Below are 22,345 nucleotides of genomic sequence, written 5' to 3' on the forward strand. Positions count from 1 at the left end.
CCCTGGGTGTGCCTCTGCGCCCACAAGCCAGCATTTCCTGAATGCTGTATTCTCTCCTGGGTGAGTGCTTTTCACCTGGAGCCCCGCCTATCTTGTCTTGAATTCCTAGCACTATGAGTTGGTAACTTCAGGGCTAAAATTAAGTATGATTTGAGAAGAATTCTTAGTCTGATATAAACGAATGTAATCCAGACACCACTAATGCCGTCTTCGGTATCTTTTATGTATATCTCTGTTGATGTGAAGGAGCGTTTTTCAAGGTCCTTTCAAGTCTGTGGAATTATGCTTGTATGTGGAGGGAGATAAACACATGCACACACGCACACCCCTACAGCGCGTGTGGGTGAACAGGAAAAGTTGCAGCCTCTGCTCCCCTCCTTCCTCCTCTTCCTCATGCTCTCCTTTTCTATTATTTAAATTTTTTGGGGGGGCGGGGGTGGATAATTAGATTTGTTTGTTTGTTTGTTCTTAATGGAGGTTCTGGGGATTGAACCCAGGGACTCCTGCATGCTAAGCACGTGCTCTACCACTGAGATATATACCCTCTCCCCTCCTTTTGTATTTTTTTAAATTCTTTTTTTAAACATCTATTTTTCTCTAGTTGATGAAACTTAGTATTCAGGAATGTTACAAGTGTTTATGGAATAAAGTATTTATTGATCAAAATCAATAAATAATAATACTGAAGAGGGAGGGGTATTCAGAAAAAAGGCCTTCCCGTGTAAGTTTTCACTTACAGTTAGTTTTGCTATAACGCTTGTGAATTTGTTCCAAAGCAACGGTTAGATCAGGGAACAATTTGAGCATCACGTGAATTTTTGCCTTCTCGGTGAGCATCAGACTGCTCCCTTCAGAACCGAGCTGGGTCGAAAGTCTCAAAAATGCACGTGCACACGCATGCGCACACGTGCACATATGCCCGACAGGTGCTCGCGCTCAGGCACACGCACGCGCACACGTGAGGACACACATGCAGGCACGCACGAGAGCGTGTTCGCGCACGCATGCGCACACACGCTCACACCTCTGCGCGCGCGCAGACCGCGGCCCCTCAGCCACTGGCCAACTCAGTTCACCTTCCGTGTCGTCTCTAAAGGCTGCGCTTTGCCATGCGTTTGCACGCGTGAACTTTTCTGTATTCAAAAAGAGGAAGAAAGGAACATTCCTTGGACAGCGCACACGTGTCCAAGCCTCCCGGGTCAAAACTGCAGAGGACGCATGAGGAGGGCGTCGTGTGCGGGCGAAGACCGCGGATTCGCCGAGTCCTGCGGGGGAGGCTGGTTTTGGGGCGGGTGGGGGCTGGGCCCCTGCGCTCCGGCACTGCTGCGGTTTCCGGAGCCCTGAGAGCCCGTGAGAAAAACGAGGAGGTCCGAAGCAGATTTCCAGCGGTGATTCCGAATTGTCAAAGAAGTCTGTTCTAATATGAGATTAGATTTTCAGTTTTGATAAAACATAATTACCGTAAACACTTTCCCCGAGGACCTACAGCTCACCAGCAGAAAAGCATGCCTCCGGATAAGAGGCAGGAAAGATTGCTTCCCTTTGATGGCCAGAGTCAGGGGAAACCAAGGACGCCGGCCACACCCACGGTGGAGGATGTCGCTTTCCAGCAGCCATAGACCAGCCGCAGCCCTGCCCAGCCCCCTCTGCAAGCCAGCCTCGGGTCATTTTCAAGGTAAAGTGCTCAATTCATCGTCACACTTTTGTGTCTATGAACCATCTACCGTGTTGAAAGCACTGCCGTTTTTATTAGGGTGCTGTCTGTTTTTTGAATGTGTCACTGGTGACATTTAGAGTTGTTCCTCTGCCCGGTTTGCTCCCGAGAGCCCTGTGCTGTTTATTGAATGATTTTGCATCCAGCAGTGATTTTTAGGAACACACATGGCTCATTAAAGCACAGCGAACTGTATTTGGAAATGGTTTGTCAGCGGCATTACTTAATGAGGGTTAGTAATCCTGCCACATGGCCCTGAGTGGCTCAGGAAGGGCGGGGAGGGCTGGGACGGGGGCTGAGCGAGCGTTAATATTCTGAGGAGCCTCACATTTATTAATTCATCGACCTTTTAATTGTATAGTTTTCCTAACATGCACAAATGTACCTTCTTTAAATGTTGAAAATACTGACCTGGAGCTTGTAAATTTAAGGCAGCTTGAGACCGGCAGAGTTAGGAAAGGACACCAGAGCAGGCATGGGAAACCCAGCTGGGGAAGTGGGACCTGCTGACAAAACTGACAGGAGACAATTGAAGAAAACACCCTCAGAGTGGTCCGCGATCTGGGCAGACTCTGGTCAGAGATGTGAGCTGGCGCCGTCAGAGAAGGTATCCTGGGGAAGGAGGGGCTGGGAAGATTTGGGGGAGAGGTGAGAGGTGTGAGTTACAAGCAAGAGAAAATCACGGCCAAGGGCCTGGACATGAGAAGGAAGTGCCCAGACATCATCTGTCAAGACCAGGAACTCATCTGGGGCTCAGTCCGGTGTTTGGCGCTGTTGATGCTGCTCCGGCGATCTGACCGGCTCAGACAGGCCGTCAGCAGCTTGCAGCCTTACAGCAGAGTGAATGTGTTCACATTTGTGCGAAATGGCCCAGTAAAACCACCATGTCCCTAGAGAGCGTGACTTGTTTCACAGTGTTTACTTGGCTAAGATAACCCCAGCCTCATTTCTTCCCCAGGGACCAGGTTTAAGGCTCAGAGAGGCTGCGCACGGCAGGAAGACAGAAGAGTGGTGGAGGGCGGGATGGTGTCTTGGTAACCTGACCCCTGCCCAGGTTTATCCCCAGAGGAGGCTGACTGGAGAGGGGCCCCGCTCAGCACCACACGTCCCAGGAGTACGCACGCACCTCGCACACGACTCACCCATGCTCAGCTGTCGGGGGACCGGGTAGGAGCAGAGGGAATAACCTCCCCTCAGCCGCTCTGTCAAGCCTCCCTCACATCCCTCCCCACCCCGCCTCCCGCGTTGCTCCCCGCTCCAGGCTGGAGGCTAGAGTCCCCTTGTTCGTTTGGAAGTGACGGGAGAAGCACCCTCTCTGCTCCTCCATGGAGGCGAGCGGCAGTGCCACAGTCCTGACAGCTCCCTGCTGGAAATCCTTCCTGCTCACTGACCGCCTCCCTCTGTCCTCCTACCGACACCCCACCCCCGCTCAGATGGAGAATGTGTCTGGGGCACCTCTGAGCAGTATCAGCAGAGATGGTCCAACATCTTTAGAATATGTGGGTGCTTGTCTATTCTCAGCTGAAACAGCAAGACGATGACCAGTGCCTTCGGTCACAGTCCTGCACACGTGGGTCTTCTGTGAGTTCACTGCTCTGTTCCACTGTGTTCTGCACCCCAGCTACTGAGTTTTTATCACTAAGACCTTGTTGCGTGTCTGATTCTCTAGAAATGTGGCCTATCTGTGACCGTGGGATATATTCTGAGGTCCAGAAAAACAGCAGAGGAATCTTAAGTTTCATTCAGTTTTATTATTACCTGTCGTCGTGTTGGTGTCGTAATTTTGAAACTAATGGACAAGGTAGGATAGAATCAATAGGTAAACTGGTTGATGTAAAGAGTCAAGATTTTCAAGGTGAGAGAAAAATACAAATTTAAAGTCAAGAAAAACACCTTTTGCTTTAATTTTGAATTGGTGATTTTGATACTAATTCATGATCTGTTTAAAAAAGGTATTTCCCAGCTATGTCCACTGAAAGGCCTGGAAAAATGACAAAGCAGAAGTAATGGGCACACTTAGGGAATTAGGGTCTAGACCTTGGTTTCTTAGCATTAGGTTGAAACCTGTGAAATGGCCATTTTTGTATAATTAAGTCTAGCATTAATCCTCACTAAAGGAATCAGGGCTTTTTGGAGAAGTGGCAGAGACGGTATAAGGTGAACCTGGTGTATCATGTGTCAAAAAGTAAGGAAGCTGTTGAAGGTTAAAGAGGCCGTACCTGAAACACAGGAGCCAACCTAAAAGGGTCTTCTAACGGCCAAATTTGGAACAATTTGAGCAGCAGAAAAAAAATGACTATGATTGATTATCAATAAATAGATATTGATTGAATAAATAAAAATCCGTGGCTCCATATTTTGATGGAGAAAGAGAGGAAATCATTTACCTGAGTTGTGGCAGCTCTGCAAAGTTCTTTGTCTGAAAATTTGTAATGAAAGGGAAAACAATTAAGCCTTTATCCTGCCTTTTGGGGAGAAAGTGCCTCTCATTCCTAACTGATGAGAAGCAGTCCTTTACAGAAGGATGTCCGCTAATATGTGTGGAAAGAATGATTGGATTAGAAAATTACTGCTTTGCAGACTTTGATGAAATGATTCATTCAGGCAGTAAGTGGATTCTGTAAATCATGGTTCAACAAACTACAGTCCCCAGTCAAATCCAGCAACCCACCCCCCACCTGATTTTGTAGATCCCGTGAACTAAGAATGTTTTCAGTAGTTTTAGGTAGTTGACAAAATCCAAAGGAGAACACTCTCTCTTGACAAATGACATTTATATAAATGCAAATTTCAGTGTTTGTAAGTACAGTTTCATTGAACATGGTCACTCTCTCTCACACATATTCATGGGCCTGCATTTGTGTCACAGTGGCCGATTTGACTTGTTGAGAAAGACTGTATCGTCCATAAGGCCTACGTTGTTTAGTGTATGGAACTTTGCAAGAGTGCTTTGCTGACTGGGAGCTGGGGACGAGGAGATGTGCATGGTGTCAACGTGTCACTCTATAGGTGGTTCACTAGTTGCAAATGGAAAAATGCACTTTTTAACAGAAAGATCTGGCAGTTGTCACTGTCCCAAGTTGTCAGAACTTAGCATCACTAATAAAGGGATAACCTGATATGAGGTGCCTGCTACTGAGAGGCAGTATGCAGTCTGTGCATCACCTCGGAAGTATTCTTACCAAAGTGTTTAACTTAAAAATTTTAGAATACATTTACTGAAGTAGAGTTGACAGACAGTAACCTGCACGTATTTAATGCCCACAGTTTGATCTGTTTTGACATACGTATGTATACACTGTGAAACCATCACTGCAGTCAAGATAATGGGCAAATCTATAGCAGCAAAAGTTCCTCCGGGCCCCTTTTCAGTCTCTACCTGCCCTCCGCATCCCTCTCTGTCTCATAGATCTGCTCTCTATCACTGTCAGTTAGTTTATATTTGGTAGAATTTTATTTATACATATTTTTAATTGAAGTATAGTCAGTTATAATGTGTCAATTTCTGGTGTACAGCACAGTGTCCCAGTCATGCATATGTATTGTATATTTGTTTTCATGTTCTTTTTCATTAAAGGTTATTATAAGATATTGAATATAGTTCCCTGAGCTATACAAAAGAGATTTGTTTTTTATGTATTTTTGTATATAGTGGTTAATATTTGCAAATCTCAACCTCCACCTTTACCCACACAGAAAATAACCACATTCTCTTGTATAATTGAATATACCGTCTTGTGGCAGCTGAGATCAGGTATGTCTGGCCCACAGAATGTGTGGTATCTCTCTCGTCCACCCCGAGGATCTATTTCTGTCTACTGATTTAAATGAGGGCAGAAAAGCTCCCATGTGGACAACAGACTCCATTAAACGGGGCTCCGCACAGTTTAGGAGTGTTTAGCTATGAGGCTGGGACCCAGGCGGGAGCCTGGACTGATGGAGGGAGTCCCAGTGAGAAGAAGGGCTGAGTCTGGAGTCTGGCATGTGGATCTGCGCTGACCCGGCCTGAGGGATGCCGTGTGTGCTTATGGGGAGGAAAAGACCATGGTGCTAACCCACGGGACTGTCCCCCAAGTGCGGGCGCTCCCTGGCCAGGCAGACTGAATGTGGGAGCCATTTTTATTCTCCTTCTCAGAGTCCGCCAAGCCATCAGGTCACATGGAGTCTGAGGGCCATGAGCAGAAACCTGCAGCTTGGAGGAGTGGAGGCTGCACGGAAGTGTGGTGCTCACGGCTGGAGATGGTGGCTGGCACTCTGGATGGGACCTGAGGAAGCAGAAGACGGTCCTTTGGGGCCACCAGAAGCAAAGGGGAGCCTGGCGGGGTCTTAGCAGTAGAGGTGCGGGCTCGGAGCCGTGGTGTTTAGATCTTGATTCTGGGGCACTGAGGCTTGCCTACCCAGTAGTCCCTCTTCCTCTTCTTTGCTAAGGAGCACTGATCTTGTTTAGTCCAACGCTAGTGGCGGTGCTCACGCAGAAGTTGGGCCCAACCCTGGGGGGATTAGTCATGCATGTCTGAGGCATCACAGTACCCCATTTCCCTTTGTCAACAGTTGGTTCACAAGTGGGCACATGACACTTCTGGCCATGGAACATAGAGGGGGACCACCAGTAGTTAATTGTATGTGTCAACTTAGCTGGGGCCTGGGGTGCCCAGATGTTTGGTCAAGTATTATTCTGGGTGTTTCTGTGAGGGTGGTTTTGGATGAGATTAACCTTTAAGTCAGTGAACCGAGTAAAGCACACTGCCCTCCCTCATGCAGGTGGGCCACATCCGAACAGTTGAAGGTCTGGATTAGAACAGAAAGGCTGACTGATAACCTTTAAACTGGGACATTGGATCTTTACTGTCTTCAGACTCAAACTGAAGCATCGGCTCCTCCTGGGCTTTGAGCCTGCTGACCTTCCCACCGGAACTGGCATCACTGACTGCCCTGGTTCTCAGGCCTCCAGGCTTGGACGGGGATCACACCATCAGCTCCCCTGGGTCTCCAGCTTGGTGACTCACCCTGCGGATCTTGGCGCTTCTCAGCCGCTGTGATTGCGTGAGCCAGTTCCTTATAACGAATCTCTCTCTCGATGTATGTGTGTGAGTGTGTGAGTGTGAGTGTGTGTGTGTGTGTATGTGTATGTGTGTGTGTATATATATATATATATATATATATATATATATATATATATTCTGGGGGAGATTATTCTGCCTGATGAAGAAAAAGAGCCCGGTGGGAAGGAGCACCCTTTGCTCTTGGCTTTGATTCTGTTGTGGGGGATGGAGGGCTGGTGCTGTAACAGTCTTCTTTGGTTGTGAGAGCACAGGAGAGCTGAGCTGGGACGGCAGGACAGAAAGGCGGCCTGACCCTTGGCGACACTGCTGAGCCACCAGACCCACTGTGGAACAGCCTGGTCCAGGCATCTCCTGGAAGTTTAACCCTTGCTACCAGAAGTGTGGTCCTCAGTTCACACTGATTGCGTCACCCATCGTATTGGCCCATTATATTGTCGGTTATGGCCTACATTTCTAAAGAGATTGTGCAGACCCCAGCTCTTCTACTTGAACCATTTAATCATTTAAAAGTCAGCGTCTTCGTTTTAACAAGGTGATCTGCAGGCACACAGGAGTTTGGAAAGCCCTGGCTTGAGTGACTCGTAGCTGGGTGTCATTTTCCTTGCACCCGAGCACATCCTGATATAACGGATCTGACCTCATTTGGATCTACAGACAGAAGTTTGTGAGTGTTTGGCTTATGTGGTTTTCTGACCATTCAGAAAACCCCCTTCTCTCTTGCTTATTCCTTGCAACAGTCTGGTCCCTGTCCCTGGTTCCTGCTTGTTCACGTGGCTAACATACCTCCTTTGAGACTCAGCTAAGGCGCCACCTCCTCCAGAAAGCCCACTGGACTCCCCCCAGGTGGAATGCAGAGCACCTCCCGTAGCGGTGACCGTGTCCCCTTACGTAACTCTTGAGCTAGCACCCGGGCGCCTTGAGGGAAGCCTGTCTCACTCCGCGTGTGCTCCTCGCTCCCCCACCGTCCGGCACAGACCAGCAGCTGAAAGAGGGTTTCTGAGAGGCTGAATGAGCGCTTTGCCGGCCTGCTCTGTGCTGCAGTCCTCCCCGCTGGAGTCCTGGGCACTGAGGGGGCGGGAGCTGGCTGGGGTCAGGAATCAGGAGGCCCGCGGGCCCAGCACTGACTCCCCCTCCCACCCCAGCCCTGCCCTCTGGAGAGCACACAGAGCAGAAGCAGCTGCTGGAGCCTGTCCTCCCCTCCGCCCCTCCTTCCCCGGCACAGATGTCACACAGCAGCGACAGCTGAGGGAGAGATGTCTGGGCGAAGTGGAGACCCCATAGATAGGTGCTGGAGCTGGAGGCACTGCTGTCCTCCCTGGAGCCGGGGCCATCTGTGTGTGCCACCCAGCCAGCCACTCGGGCTCTGGCTGTCACTTTAAACACAGGGTGAGTGGTGACAAGACCTCACAAGGGCAGGGGCCACGCCACCTACCAGTCACACTGAGCACTGGCGTGTTTCACAGCGTTTTCTTACTAAGACACGATTAGAAATGTGGTGTTTCTGCCTTGCTAGATGCAGTGCCCTCCGTTTCTGGGCACCAGGGCTCTCAGCACAAGCAGCCTGGCCTCGATCTTGGAGAAGCCTGGGGCCCTTGCTGGGAGCAGGACTCCCAGGGTGGGCGGAGCCCAGGGACCCCGCGGGAAGGAGAAGTGGTGTGGTGTCCTCGTGCGCACGTGCCCGGGTGTGCTCGGGGAAGTCAGCTCCTGAGGGAGCGGCCGCTCCAGCTGGGCCCACCTGGCCCATGTGCGGGTGTGCGGATGTGCTGACTGGTCTGACTGCAGGCGGAGGGTGGACCCTCCTTCCCACGGGCCCCCCAGATGAGTGAGGGGCCCAGGTGTCTGGAGGATCTGTGCCGTTGCCGTCAAGGCCGGAGCAGCTAGAGGTGGAGCAGATGCCCGAGGATCGTGGGTCCAGAGAAGGCTCCAGAAAGGCAAGCAGACGTGCTGTCTTTTTTATTACTCTCGTGTCCTTCTTGGAAGGGCGCCCAGTCATTTTCAGCACCTCTCTCCTTCCCCATGTGGTGTCTCAAGAGCTGAGCATAGGTCTCTGGGCTTGGATGAGTTCAGCCCCATGAAAAACTGAAGAGCGGTCACCGTCCCTGCGAAGTCACGCCCCGCCGGGCAGGGTCCACACCGCCCACCACAGGTGCTACCCCGCACAACGCACTGCAGACCCACACCCCGGTCAGCTGAAGTGGGTCCTTCTCGGTACTTCCTGAGCGGAGAAGGCAGGCACATGAACTTATTTTAGCCGCTGAAGGAATCACCGAGTCCATTTAATACCTTAAAAACAGAAAAGACAAAAATTCCCATTAACAAAGTGAAAAGGCAGACAGTGAAACTGAACAGTGCTGGTCACACAGTGACCGATGAAGGGTTAACATCTATCAGCTCATGGAGATGAATAAGGAAAAGCACAAGACTGCCCAGGATGTGTGGGAACACCTATTCCCTGCTGGGGAAGCCCACCCCCCCACACAGGCAGAGAAACACTGGGAAGGCGTGTTCCCAGCTTCCCTGACGGCTGCAGGGTGGACACGTGCCCCTGGGCGGATGGGGAGGCGGATTCTGAGGCTCTGGGGAAAACACAGGAGAGAGCTTTGCAGGGGGGAGCGCCTCCCTCTTTCCTTCCTGCGGCTCAGAGGCCGTAGCAGGCTGTGACCAAGAAGGTACCATGGAGAACATCATTGACAGTTTGGCCACAGCCCTGAAGTCATTCAGGCTCTGAACCAAGCCACCTGTGGGTGGTTTGTGATGGGAGATTTATTAATAAAATTCTGTTGTTTAAGCCAATTTCAGGTAGGTATTCTGTTACTTCGGAGGAAGTCAGCCTCCCTGATGAGGTGAAATAGATAATTTTCAGACGGGGAAATTGCAATCTGCTATAAAGAATTCTCCAAAGCTTCCAAAGATCAGTGGAGTTATTTCGCCACCATTCAGAGCTGTGATGGAGCGTGTGAAACTGTGATATGGCTGAGAATGCAGAGTGAATATCTTCTAGGTAGTGTGGTGATGGCATGGGGTGCGGGCTGTGTGTGTCTGCACATCCAGGTGTTTTATTAACAACTTGGTGAATTTCAGCCTCCACATTTTGTTGTAAACGCGTAGTCTTCACATGTCCTCAGAATTTCTGAATGATTTATAGACACCGTTTTTTTTCTGTTGGGTGAGTAAAGAATTGTATCTTTAACTGTATAGATACATCAATAATCTGAAGCATCAGAATTATATTTTGAGGTATCTGATGAATAAATTAGAGGTTACTGCAGGGTCTGTAAATAGCCTTTTCCCCTCAAATTTGGAGTAACATGAAGCTCTGACTTTAATAAATGTTCCAAGACTGATTTTTCAGAATGAACTCATCCCTGATCTGTTTCCAGCTGCCTCTCTGAGTAAAGGCTTTGCAGGGAGGACCTAATGTCACATTCCCAGGGGACGGTGAATCCTTCCACACTGCAGGTACACAAGGACATCAGCTTCCAGAAGCAGGCAAACAAGTTTCCGTGGAGAGGAAACCTGCAATTTGAAGTTATTTTGAGAAACGATTTCATTGTCTTGTATTATGGAATATTATATAAGATAATCTACTAATTACCTCATACATAGCAATTTCTCATTAATTGAACAGAGCAGTTCTGTTCACCTCCTTTCAAAGCGTAGTACACAATTTCACAGCCAGCAGTTAGGAGAAGGGGCCCTGGGGAGCACTGTTCCTGCGTGTGGTGCATACATCACCCCGCTTATTGGCTTCACCTTTGAAAATAAGCAAGGCACCAAACATGTCCTTTCATGTCAGAATCAGGAGATGTGTTTCCAGGAAGAGCAATCGCACTTTATTTTGGAGCTGAAGACTTAGGTGGAGCAGGTGACAAGACACAAACAGGACTTTGACCTTGAACCTTGACTTTGAACCGTGATGGGTGGTATTTTCCTCTTAACGTCCAGGCAGCAGGGAGCAGGAAGCCGTCTGCTGGCCCCTTGCGCCAGCCCTGTGGGAGGAAGAGTTTAGCGCTTTGCCAGTCAGTCTGCAGCGCGGGCTGGGGTCCAGCACACCAGGAGAGTGCCTGACACATGCTGCTCAGACTTAGGCTTAATTCAGTTAGAATTTTTTTTTTCCCAATATCTAATGCTCTTTCTGAAAGAAGCTCAAGAAACTGAAACAGATCGAGGCTGTTTGCTCTGCATGCATTTCGGTATTTATCCATCTTACCATGAGCCCGGTGTTTGGGTGGGCACAAGCCTTGGTGGTAGACCTTCAGTAAGTGCTTCCTGATGAATAAGCAAATGCGGAAACACACGAACCACTTCCTGGGTGGAGCTGTACCTGCCTGTAGATGCCCATGGTCTCCCCGCCTGGGGGACCAGCCAGGTGTGGCGACCTTTCGACGAGGGTCAGTATCTCAAGCTCTCAGGGACTGTCTGCTAACTTGAGGCTGAGATCTGGCATTGGTGGCCCCTGTCTTCGTCTCTTGTTTCTTTAAAGAGATAGTTAATTCTCTGGTGTCAGAGACCACGTATCGTTTTCATAGGAAAAGCAGGAAAGCGAGGAAACGAGCTGTCTAGAGCTGGAGTGAAAGGGGAGAAGGAGGCACGGGAGGGAGGAATAGAGCGTTTGCTCTGCTTGTTCTGTGCTGTGGATGGAGCTGGGGGGTGGTGTCACACACGTTATTTACACTTACCCTGCTCCCCAAGAGACTCCGAGATAGATGTTGTTATGTCCGTTTCAAGTATTAAAAAACCAAAGCACGTGGAGATTGAGTGTCTTGTCCTCAGTCCCCGCAGCCGGCACGTGGCGGGGCTGTGGTCTGTACGCTGGCTCGGCTGCTCCGACGTGAGCTGTTTATGCGGAGACACGGCCGGTAACACAGGGGGACACTGACTGTGTCTTGCTGAAGATGTGGGCTGCACAGGAAGGATGCAGTGCCGTGGTTCATTTGGAATAAGCAGTAACTCATTAAAGGAATCTTCATATCATTTTATGTTAGTGGAAAAATTTAATATACAACTTACTATAGTCTATGCAAAGTGCAAAGTGCTTTACCTCATCTGGTACACACATGCACACACACACGCGCTCACACACACACAGGATCCAGTGAGGCAGATGTAAGTGTCCTTCCCATCTTACAAGTGGCAAAATTAAGGCTGAAGACACTTTACGGCCAAAACAATCTTGAAAAAGAACAAAGTTGGAGGGCTATGCTTCAAGAATGCCTATTTAATTTTTTTGGAAAAATCCATTTCCAAGAATGGTGGCAGTATATAAGAAAGGGGGAGTTAGATAAAACAATTATTTATTATATAGGAGCAAAATAAGAACACAAACCCATTCTATTACAGTCTTCAAAAAACCAACCTTCGGAACCCTAGGAGGCAACCACCCACCTGCAGAGAGCGAGCTCTCGGGGCCCCAGGGAAGACACAGGAATGGCAGACACAGAGGGGGGAACCAGACTCCACCCCAGAGTCACCCCTGCCTCTGAGCTGACCTCAGGACCATGGTGGCTTCCCCTCTGTGGCCAGTGGGGAGGGAGTGGGCAGAGCTGGGAGTCCCCTGTGCCCCCGCAGGCTCCTCTCTGCAACTCAGCCCTGCTGCCTTCTGTCTCTGCCGCAGACCAAATGAGGGAGAAATTAGGCTCTGATTGGAAAAATTAAACAAATGACAAATCCCTTACTACGCCTGGAAAATTCCACTGTCTGATGAGAAGCATTGAGGATGCTAACAGAACAGACAAAGTTCACGAACGCTGGGGACTCTGTGTAACGCCCTTGCTGTCCAGGTCCAGTCCCTGGGCTGGAGTGCAGGTAGCGTGTTAATAACAACAGCTAGCACTGACTGGCACTTCCCTGCGGTCTGCACCGCTGCGGCCGTGCCTGGTGCTCCCCCGGATCTGCCCCGCCTTGCCGAGGCGGTGCTGCAGGCGCCCCTCCCCTCCTTCCCCTCCCCCTCGGATTCTGTGAGACAGCCCAGAATCCCTTCAGTCCCTTACCTTTTATGTGTTTATTTGTTTTTGGTTGAGCCATTTCAAGTGGGTTCTGTTGAACTGAGGGTCCATGATTGAGGGGTTATACCCATTCTAAAGATGCTAAAACAGACACTCAGGGGAGTTTCATGATATGCCCAAAGCTAGCAAATGGTGGCACCGGAATTCGTTCCCAGGTCCATTTGGCACCAAAGTCCACCATGTCCACCTGCCTTTCCAGGGTGCTGTCCCGGGTGGTTGAGGTGCAGAGTGGGGGCAGGTGGACAGATGTCGCCCACTGGTCTACATGAAATGCAGTTACGGACTGGGCAGGGGCCCGAGGTTGGCAGCTGGACAGGCCTTCGGGAGAGCGTGGTCAGGAGGGTGCCTAGGGAGATGCCCGCCTTGGTGAAGCCTCTGGGACAGAGGCCCTGGCGTACTCAGACTATGCGGGTCAGCCCTGCCTCTTAAGCTCCTGGAGGAGGCCCCATTCTGCCTTATAATATTCCAGGTGCTGGTGCGGGTCTTGGTTGGATATAGAATTTAGAAAGAAGGAAGACTGTCAAGCAGTAGTTTCTTCTGAAAACCATTAGCTTGAAGGCAGTTTTGGATAGAAAGCTCCTGGGTGGGTTTTATTTTAATTGAAGTTTAGTTGATTTACAATGTTGTGTTAGTTTCAGGTGTATAGCAAAGTGGTTTAGTTACACATACATTATACATATGTTCTTTTCCATTATAGGCTCTTACAAGGTATTGAATATAGTTCCCTGTGCTATACAGTAGGACCTTGTTGTTTATCTATTTTATATATGTAGTTTGTATCTGCAAATCCCCAACTCCTAATTTATCCCTCCTTCCCTTCCCCTTATGTAACCATAAGTTTGTTTTCCATGTCTGTGAGTCTCTTTCTGTTTTGTAAATAAGTTCATTTGTATTATTTTTTAGATTCCACATATAAGTGACATCATATAATATTTATCTTTCTCTGTCTGACCTACTTCACTCAGTGTGATAATCTCTGGGACCATCCATGTTGCTGCAAATGGCATTATTTCATTCTTTTTTATGGCTGAGTAGTATTCCATTGTATAAATATACCACATCTTCATTATCCAGTCATCTGTTGATGGACACTTAGGTTGTTTCCATGTCTTGGCTAGTGTAAATAGTGCTGCCATGAACATTGAGGTGCATGTATTTTTTCAAATTAGAGTTTTTGTCTTTTCTGGATATATGCCCAGGAGGGGGATTGCTGGATCACAACGTAGCTCTGTTTTTAGTTATTTAAGAAACCTCCATACTGTTCTCCATAGTGGCTATGCCAGTTTACATTCCCACCCACAGTGCAGGAGGGTCCCTTGGGTGGGCTTTGAACTCCCACCTTCCTGTTCCCTGCCCGCACCCCCACCATACACAGACATCTGGTTGGCAGAGCCCTATCTGCTGGGAAAGAGTGTCCCTGCTGAGGGACAAACAACCTATCCAGAAGCTCTGCCCAAGTATATAGTTCTTCAGAACGTGTTCGTCTCTGTTTGAGTTCTTTGTCCCTCCATCCTGAATGTTGGGACCTCTGGTGGTGCCAGCACTGGTGAGGGAGGGAGCCCCTCATGGGGCCTGCATCGGGCAGCTCTGGCCCTGAAGGGCTTGTCCACTCCTTGGGACAACCTGGGTGATTGGAGGACGCGTGTTCTGCTGGAGGAAGGCTGCCTTGTCTGTCGAGGACAACCAGCCGTGTCTCTGGGCACAGGTAGATTTCTTACTGGTTGTTGCTTTCAGAAAGTTCATCGGGGTTGGCCTGAGCAGAGGGACGCTGGCGTCTGCACCCACCTTCTTACTTGGGCTCCTGACCGGAAGGCAGAGCCCCTGGGAGAAAGAAACCTTGCGTTGCTGTGAAGCAGGTGGCCCCCCGCCCTTTCCTGTCTCCTGCCTCAGTGACTTAGCAATCGAACCAGCACCACCTGGTGACTTGGCCTCCTGGGCTGGCACCATTGCCACCCACGCTCCAGCTGGCATTCTGAGATCAGCCCATCCCGCCTGTTCTGAAAACATGAGGGCTTGAAGATTTTGTTGAACACTGAAAAAAAAAATCAATACACGAGGCTGTGTATTTAAGTATATTCACCTGAACACAGAAACTAAGGTAGTGACCCTTCAGTTTGACCACCTGGCTCTGTGGGCGCTTGGAGGCTGACCTCTCCCTGACTCGAGCCTCTGCGTGAATGCCGGTGTTCTGTACAGACGCTGCGCGCAGGCTGAGCAAGCCAGCAACCCCCCGGCGCCCACGGCTCAGGGCGGAGCACTTGCATTTGGTGGAGACTCGCAGATTCCTCTATCTGAATTGAACACGGATAACAAGTGGCCTTAGCAGAGAAACTCTTGTCATTTTGTTGCTAAAAACAGGTATTTCAGTGATTTTGAACTATGATTCTTGTCATGGTGTGGAGAGTCCAGCTTCTGATGGTTTTAAAAAGGCGTCCACATATTCATTCAGTAATGAAATATTATTCAGCCAGTATTTGTCGAGCACTGACTTCGTGTCCGTCTGTGTTCTGGATCCTGTGGTTGGCACGTGGATGGCAGGGCTGCCCCGCCTTTGGGGGGCCACAGACTGTGGGAGAAAGGCAGGCGGTTGCTGGGGGGCCGTGCTCTGCGGGAAATGCTGGTTGAGCTGTGGCACATCCTTGGGCTTTGAGACGGCAGGTTTGCTTCACGCAGAATAGGCTGTCTTAGCCTGACACCTAGTGGTCAACCTTGCAGTTACATGTTTGTCACCTTTTTGCATCCTGACTTGCACGTATCCTGTCCCCAACATTGTTTTTAATTTAAAAATCCAGTCTCCCCACTCCCACCTGCTCTCACGCCTGGTTGTTCCCTCCCTGAGATCCTGGGAACTAGAGAGCCTCGCCCTCTCTTGCATTCTCCTGCTGACTGGTCATTGACCTTTCTTTGCAGTGGCCACAGGGGCATCTTTTCCCATTTCCTCTCCTTTTTTGCTCTTTGTTGCCTCTTGTTTACTTTCCAACCCGTTTCCCATCAAGCTGGGACCTTTCTCCCTGCTGGTCGCCACCCTCCAGAGCGGGGCACAGTGTTCCAGGGCTCAGAACTGAATGCGGCCCTTCCTGCAGACCCAGGACAGGCTTGGCTCCTCTCCAGCTGTTAGACTCCTGCAGGGAAGGCATTTCCAAAGGGGCTTCCGGGAACCTCTTCGGCATCTCACGTTACTGGAACTGTGGCTAAGCTCAGACTTACGAATGATCCGCCACCGGAGCCTTGGAGGCTGAGGGAAGCGGGAGCCAGTGTGCAGGGAGGGGCTGCATTTGCATTTATTTTCTCTATAGTAAGCAGTGTTCCCATCTTTGACAAATCATTTGGTGAGGACGGGTTTACTGAGTGATTTGAATAGAGAAGGAGGGAGGGTGGGGAAGGGAGAGGAGTGGGGGCAGTTGATACAAGGACCAATCCTCATTCATTAAAAAAAAAAAATCAGTCAGGGATGAATAGAATCAGTCGCAGCCTCACACCCCAGTAAGGGGGGGGTGTCACCGATGAGGGGGTCCCTGGTGTGTGACCCTGTTTACCCAGAGTCCAAAACCAGACAGCACCAATCTACGGTGATCGGAGTCAGAGTAGTGCTTCCTTCTGGCGGTGGGGGAAGCGTGCGGGGGGTTGGGTGGGCTGGGCACAGGGAGGGGCACAGGCCCCCGGGGACTGAAAGTGCTCTGTGTCTTCATCTGGCTGATGGCTGCACAGGAGTGTACACATGTAAAAGTTCTCTCAGAATTCACGCGTTTTTCCATCTGTATATTCTACCAAAAAGAAAGAGGAAACAATTAGTTATGATGGTCACCAAGAAGACCCTAGGGGAGGGGAGAGCTCAGTGGTAGGGCTTGTGCTTAGCATGCATGAGGTCCTGGGTTCAGTCCCCAGTACTTCCGTTAAAAAAATAAAATAATCAATAAACTTTATTACCTCTTTCTAAAACGAATACACAAAAATTGGAAAAAACAAACAAACAAACAAACAGAAGCATCCTTACTGGCCATCCGCTGGCATCTCGGGAGAAGAGCAGCAGCAGGGTCTGGGGAGACCCACGTGCGGAAGTGCCGGGCCAGGTAGGGCGCTGTGCTGGGGGAGGGGGGGAGGGAGGAGTTGTCAAGGGGTCTCGTTCTAGTTCTTTCATTTTAAAAATTTCCCCTTTTTAAACTGGCCACAATGTCTGCCGCAGAGAGGATGATCTAGCTGTGGGTGCCTGCCTGCCAAGTCTGGGGAGTTTTCTGCCCGGACTGTGGCCAGGCTCTCCAGAGGGACCCTACTTCCTAGCAAGCACCCAGGCCCGAGACCCTTCGAGACACTTGCCGCTCAGCATCCGACTTAACGTTTGTAGAGCTTGGCTTTGAGGGAACTGGGGAATTTCCAGTTCCCTGAGCCCCACCTTCCAGGTGTGGAAGCCTCTGGAGCTGGGCTGTCCCGAGGGCCATGAACCCAGGTCAGGGAGGAGGGTGCAGAGCCAGTGGTCATTTGTGACCCCAGGACGTGTGACATCAGCTTCTCTTCCTGAGTGCACCGGCTGCGGAGCAATGCGGGCACGGAAGTTATGAGCGTTTTGTTGGTGCTTCGGGGTGATGTTCTGCACGGCTGGCCGTGGTGCTTACTCGCTGCTGGTTATCAGCGCGCTGTCATGCTTCAAACTGCCAGGGGATGGCAGGGATAAACGCCAGCCGGCCTCAGACTGAGCGGTGCCTGGGACAAGCCTCGCGTGCTGGGTTTCCTTGCTTTCTTTTTTCTTTTTATTGTAGAGTGATTTTTTTTTTTTTGACCTGAAAATTTTTATGCAAGGTAGAGAGGGAAAACAAAATCCCCTAATCTAAGGGCACGAGAATCCTATTGGTGTCCTGCTGTTTTCTTTGCTTTTTCCTTCTCTCTATTTGACGACAGAAGTAGAAGAAAACACGAGACAGACAGTCGGGGTCTGGGGGGTTGTGTGTCCGGAGAGCTGAGCGGGCAGGGCATTCATTCACACACATCAATTTCTCGAGTACGCATGGGGGCATCAACACCCGGGTTCCGTTCTAACATCAGTGTGTGAAGGGCAAAAATCATGTCCAACCAGAATTACCTTTGAAATTCCCTTAAATCCCCCACAAAGCACCATGCAATGGTTTTGGTACACAGTTCTGCAGGATAATTCTTATAAACACGTAACTTTGAAAAATCACTGAACTCGAGGAGGGTATAGCTCAGTGGTAGAGCGCATGCCTAGCATGCATGAAGTCCTGAGTTCAATTCCTAGTACCTCCATTAAGTAAATAAATCTAATTACCTAGCCCCATTAAAAAAAAAAAACGTAAAAAGCAAAACAAAAAAATTAAAACTTATAAAAAAGAAAATCACTGAACTCAACTGCAGGAGAATTCTATATGTAGAAATTAGGGCTTGATAAAAAAATGTCCGTTTTTTGACACTTGTATTCTGTGGAGTAGAGGTGTAGAGTCCCTGTAGAGTCCTTTCATTTTGTTTCAATGCTCAGCCTCTATACCTTTAACCCCTGGCAGTAGACTTGCTGTGTGGGGGTCAGTGAGGCGGGGAAGCCTCCTTACTTTGGTCATCAAGGGAAGAGCCTCCCTTCAAGTAGGGCTTTGAATGTAGGCTATGGACAAGACCTTCGGGAACCTTACCTTTTTTTATGCCATTAATTTATAAGACTGATTAGGCTCTGCAGACAGTCAGCATCCTTTTCTCTTCAGCCCCCTCCCCCCCAAAGGATTCATCTAACCCCCCTTGTTGCCCTTCCCACCCAACACCAGGCACAGAGTCTGGGCACGTTCATCACAGACCACCTCCAACCACCTCCAGCCGGCAAGCCTGTGTTGGAGGGATAAACCCCGTCCGCCCGCTTCCTTTATACCACCAGCCCTGGACCATTTCCTGATGGGATTTCTGATGCTTTGGGGGACTTACTGAAAACCAATTTCCACAGCAGACCTTCAAGCAGTGTAGAAGATTTGAGTACGTGGATGCTTTTGAGTTCCAGCATTTTGTTCAAGATGGTGGAAGGAACCACCTTTGAGTCCAAGGCATAGCCTGGCATTGCCCAGTGTTGCGTCAGATTTGACCAGAATCACTGAACTCCTTTAAAATGGCTGGCGACCAAAGAGACTGACATGAAATGCCAGTCGTTAGATTGAAGGATGGGATGAAATAGGTTTCATGAGGACCAACAGATCTGAAACAGAAATAATGCACTCTGAATTCTGGGAACGAGGGCGGGAGCTGCTGTGACATGGCCACCTGCTGGCCCCAGAGTTCCAGCGCAGGCCCCGAAGGGCTGTGACTCCTGGGAGCACAGGTCACACAGCCACAAGTCTCCCAGGTTGACATGGGGACAGATGGCCCAGCTGCCTTCCCCCTCTGCAGCTTAGCTAAATTACGGAGGCTGTGATGTGCAGAGAAACGTCTTCAGGAAGTTCACACAGGAGGCACTGTAAAACCCCTCTGGGCTGTGTGTGCTCTGTTTATTTAGCAGTTTGGAAGGTGAAAACCATGGTGGAGTAAACCACTTTTCCTCCAGACTGCTCTCTTGCTCGGCTTTATGGCTGTCTTTGGGCTTTTAAGCACTGAGCTCTTTTTCCTTGAAAACAATTTAAATTATGACTTGGGTGGGGAGGAGGAGATCTCTGTGGAAAAGTTACCCTCAGAAACTGAGGGCACAGCACCAGGCTATGGGGCTGTGCTGGGGCGGCCCGTGTGGGGCCCTTCCTGGAGAGGGCTCTGCTGACCTCACTCAGCGTGAGCCGGGGCTGGAGGGGCTGCTGACCCCTTGGGGTGGCCGGGCCTGGTCTTCCCTCCCTCACCGCCCACCTGGTCACCCCTCCTGAGTCCATCAGCTGTTCCCCTTTGATTTCTCAGAAAGTAGAATTGAGAGGGGAGGAGGGTAGAGCTCAGTGGTGAAGTGAGTGCTTAGCATGCACGAGGTCCTGGGTTCAATCCCGAGTACCTCCATTAAAATAAATATAATTACCTCCCCACCAAAAATAAAATTGAAAAAAATTATAGTTGATGGTGGCTTTGAGGGAGAAAATAAAAGGACTGAGTAGGGGTGGAGAGGGAGAGGTGTGGGGAATAGGAATGAAGAGGGAAGGAGGGGTACTGAGCAGGAAGGTTCTAGAAGGCTGCCTAACTGCCTAACTGCGGCGTGGCTGCCAAGAGGGGAACCTGACAAGCCGGAGAAGTCCGGGCTCCTCTAGTCATGGATTATCGAGGAAAGCTGCTCCCTGCTGTGAGCAGAGTCCGCAGGGGGTATGTGGCTGGAAGGGCCCTGGGAACCCGCAGCCCACACCCCCTCCAGGGCCTGAGCTTTCCAGAAGGGGACCCCCTCACTAGTTGGTTCAGTGAACAAGTTTGTCCCCTTTAGGCCGGGTCAGAGGCCAGAGTGGCGGCCGAGCCCCACCCTCCGTGGGACAGCCAGTGTCCTGCAAGTTCTTGGCCGCAGTCAGCCCCACTTCATTACCTCCTCGCCGCTGCCGGGGACGTTGACCGGCCGCCGTGCGGACCAGCTTCTGACGCAGGTTTGTGGGCCCCATGCTGCCTCCTGGGCTTGGGCTGCCGCCTCTTGTCCGGCTGGGGCGCTGAGCAGGCCTGGAGCTAGGGGAACCCGCAGGTGTCCGCTCAGCCCTTCCCCTGCCTCCACGGGAGAGGGCCGCCAACCGTGGCAGGTCGAGGCCTGGGAGTCTCTTTTTTATTGAAATATACAAATTTCAATAAAATTATTTTATTGAAATATGTAAATATTGATTTACAATTTGTGTTAATTTCAGGTGTACAGCATAGTGATTCAGTTATACATACACATATGTGTGTATATGTATATTTTTTCAGATTCTTTTCCTTATGGATTATTATAAGACATTGAATGTAGTTCCCTGTGCTATACAGTAGGTCCTTGTTGTTTATCTAGTAGTTTGTATCTGCTAATCCCAGACTCCTCATTTATCCCTCCCCCACTTTCCCCTTTGGTAACCAGAGTTTGTTTTCTATGTCTGTGAGTCTGTTCCTGTTCTGTAAGTAAACTCATTTGTCACGTAAAGCTGAGTCCACACTTCCGTGGAAAGAATGGAGAAGCAGATGCCTGCCATCTTAGGAGCTATTCCCCACGCCCCTCCCCAGCCCCGCCAGCAGAAAGGAAGTCTCCCGACGAGCAGTGGAACTTTACGCTTCCTCCTGAGCACGTTATACCAAGGCACTTAGCGGAAATTAAATGAACGGTAAATAGCTTGCAGGAATTGATTGACGGCTAGGAAAAAATGACTGATCTAAACCAACTTCATTAGGAAAAAGAGAGAGAACCTCCGGGGAGTATGGCCTGTGGCAGGGACGTCCTTCCACGGGGAAGTGGCAGGGCTGTGAGCATGACTTGCTGAGCTGAGCCCCCAAACAGATCGCACCTCCTCCCCCAGCACAGCTGGATTCTAAATGGACTCCTCTTCAGGCCGCCCTCCATCCCGGAGCCTCCAAGCCAAGGATGAGTTTGAACTGTGTTTCCTACCACACAGTATTGGTGATTAACTCCACCTTCGTCCAGATGCCTTTGGAGGGAAAGATCTTTAAATAAACCCGAGTCATGTGTCACCGGCAGTGTCTTAGAGCTTTATATGAACTTGTTTAATTCTTAGGACAACCCCATGAGATAGGAACTGTTGTTACCCCATTTTACAGGTGAGGAGGTGGAGGCCAGGCTGGGATCCACATCTGTGACCACCTTGCTGCCATGGCCACGTCCCCTTCTCTTACCCTCCTTGGCTGTTGCCTTGTGCTCTATGGGCCTGGAAACTGAGATTTCTCGTCCTCTCTGCCCCTAGCGATGTCAGTGATTCTAGTGGACAGGCCAGCACTGTCCCTTCTGACCCCAAAGGGGCGTCCTGCTGCCTGGCCCCTGTGGTCCCCGATCCCTGCCTGGCACCAGGTTCTGGAGGCTACAAGAGGAAGCCCATCCCATATCTGCCCTCCAGGCCACCGATGAAGGCTCTGGGGCCAAACCCAATAAAAAACCAAGGAATAGATTTCTGGGATTGCAAACAAGGGCCTAGAGAGGTTGGAGGACTGTCTGCAACCCTGGAGCGCCCGGCACCGTGCTTTGCAACAGGGTATGCTCAAGAAATACTTGGTAAATATGTTAGTCCTGAGACTCAACGTCACAGCCTGGCCTCACTTGTTGGTAAGGACCAGGGGTCCCAAGTCCCCAGGATACACACGTTAACTGTCCCAGGAGACGGCCTGTGGGCCCGGACAGCAAAACAGAAATGAGTGGGCCCTGCCTCTCCAGCCCACCTGATGGCCCTGGCCAGTTTGCACCACCCAGCAAAGGGGACCAGCACCCCTGACCTCTGGATCCTGGGGAACTTGGTTCCTGAATGAACCAGGGCGAGATGCAGAGATGCCTCTGACGTGGGGGAAAAGGGGAGGCACTTTCCCGGCCAAGTCTCGGGAGAGACGGGTCTGCGTTTGGCAGTTGACAAGTTTCCTTTTTCCAGCTGTGCTTTCTCTTATGCATGGTTTGTGGAATCCTGCCCCGAAGCTCATGACTCACAGCTGTGTGCGTGTGTGCGTGT

At 50.2% G+C, this 22,345-nt stretch overlaps 1 long non-coding RNA gene across 1 annotated transcript; it reads left to right on the top strand.

Annotated features, from left to right (window-relative positions):
- The first annotated feature begins 1,191 nt into the window (after positions 1-1,191).
- LOC116668491 lies at positions 1,192-3,101 on the top strand. Its single transcript, XR_004325595.1, has 3 exons — positions 1,192-1,675; positions 2,146-2,321; positions 2,673-3,101. It is a non-coding gene; the product is annotated as an uncharacterized LOC116668491 (long non-coding RNA).
- The last annotated feature ends 19,244 nt before the right edge of the window (positions 3,102-22,345 follow it).

Source organism: Camelus ferus, chromosome 14 (assembly GCF_009834535.1).
Source record: "Camelus ferus isolate YT-003-E chromosome 14, BCGSAC_Cfer_1.0, whole genome shotgun sequence".
Lineage (NCBI taxonomy): Eukaryota > Metazoa > Chordata > Mammalia > Artiodactyla > Camelidae > Camelus > Camelus ferus.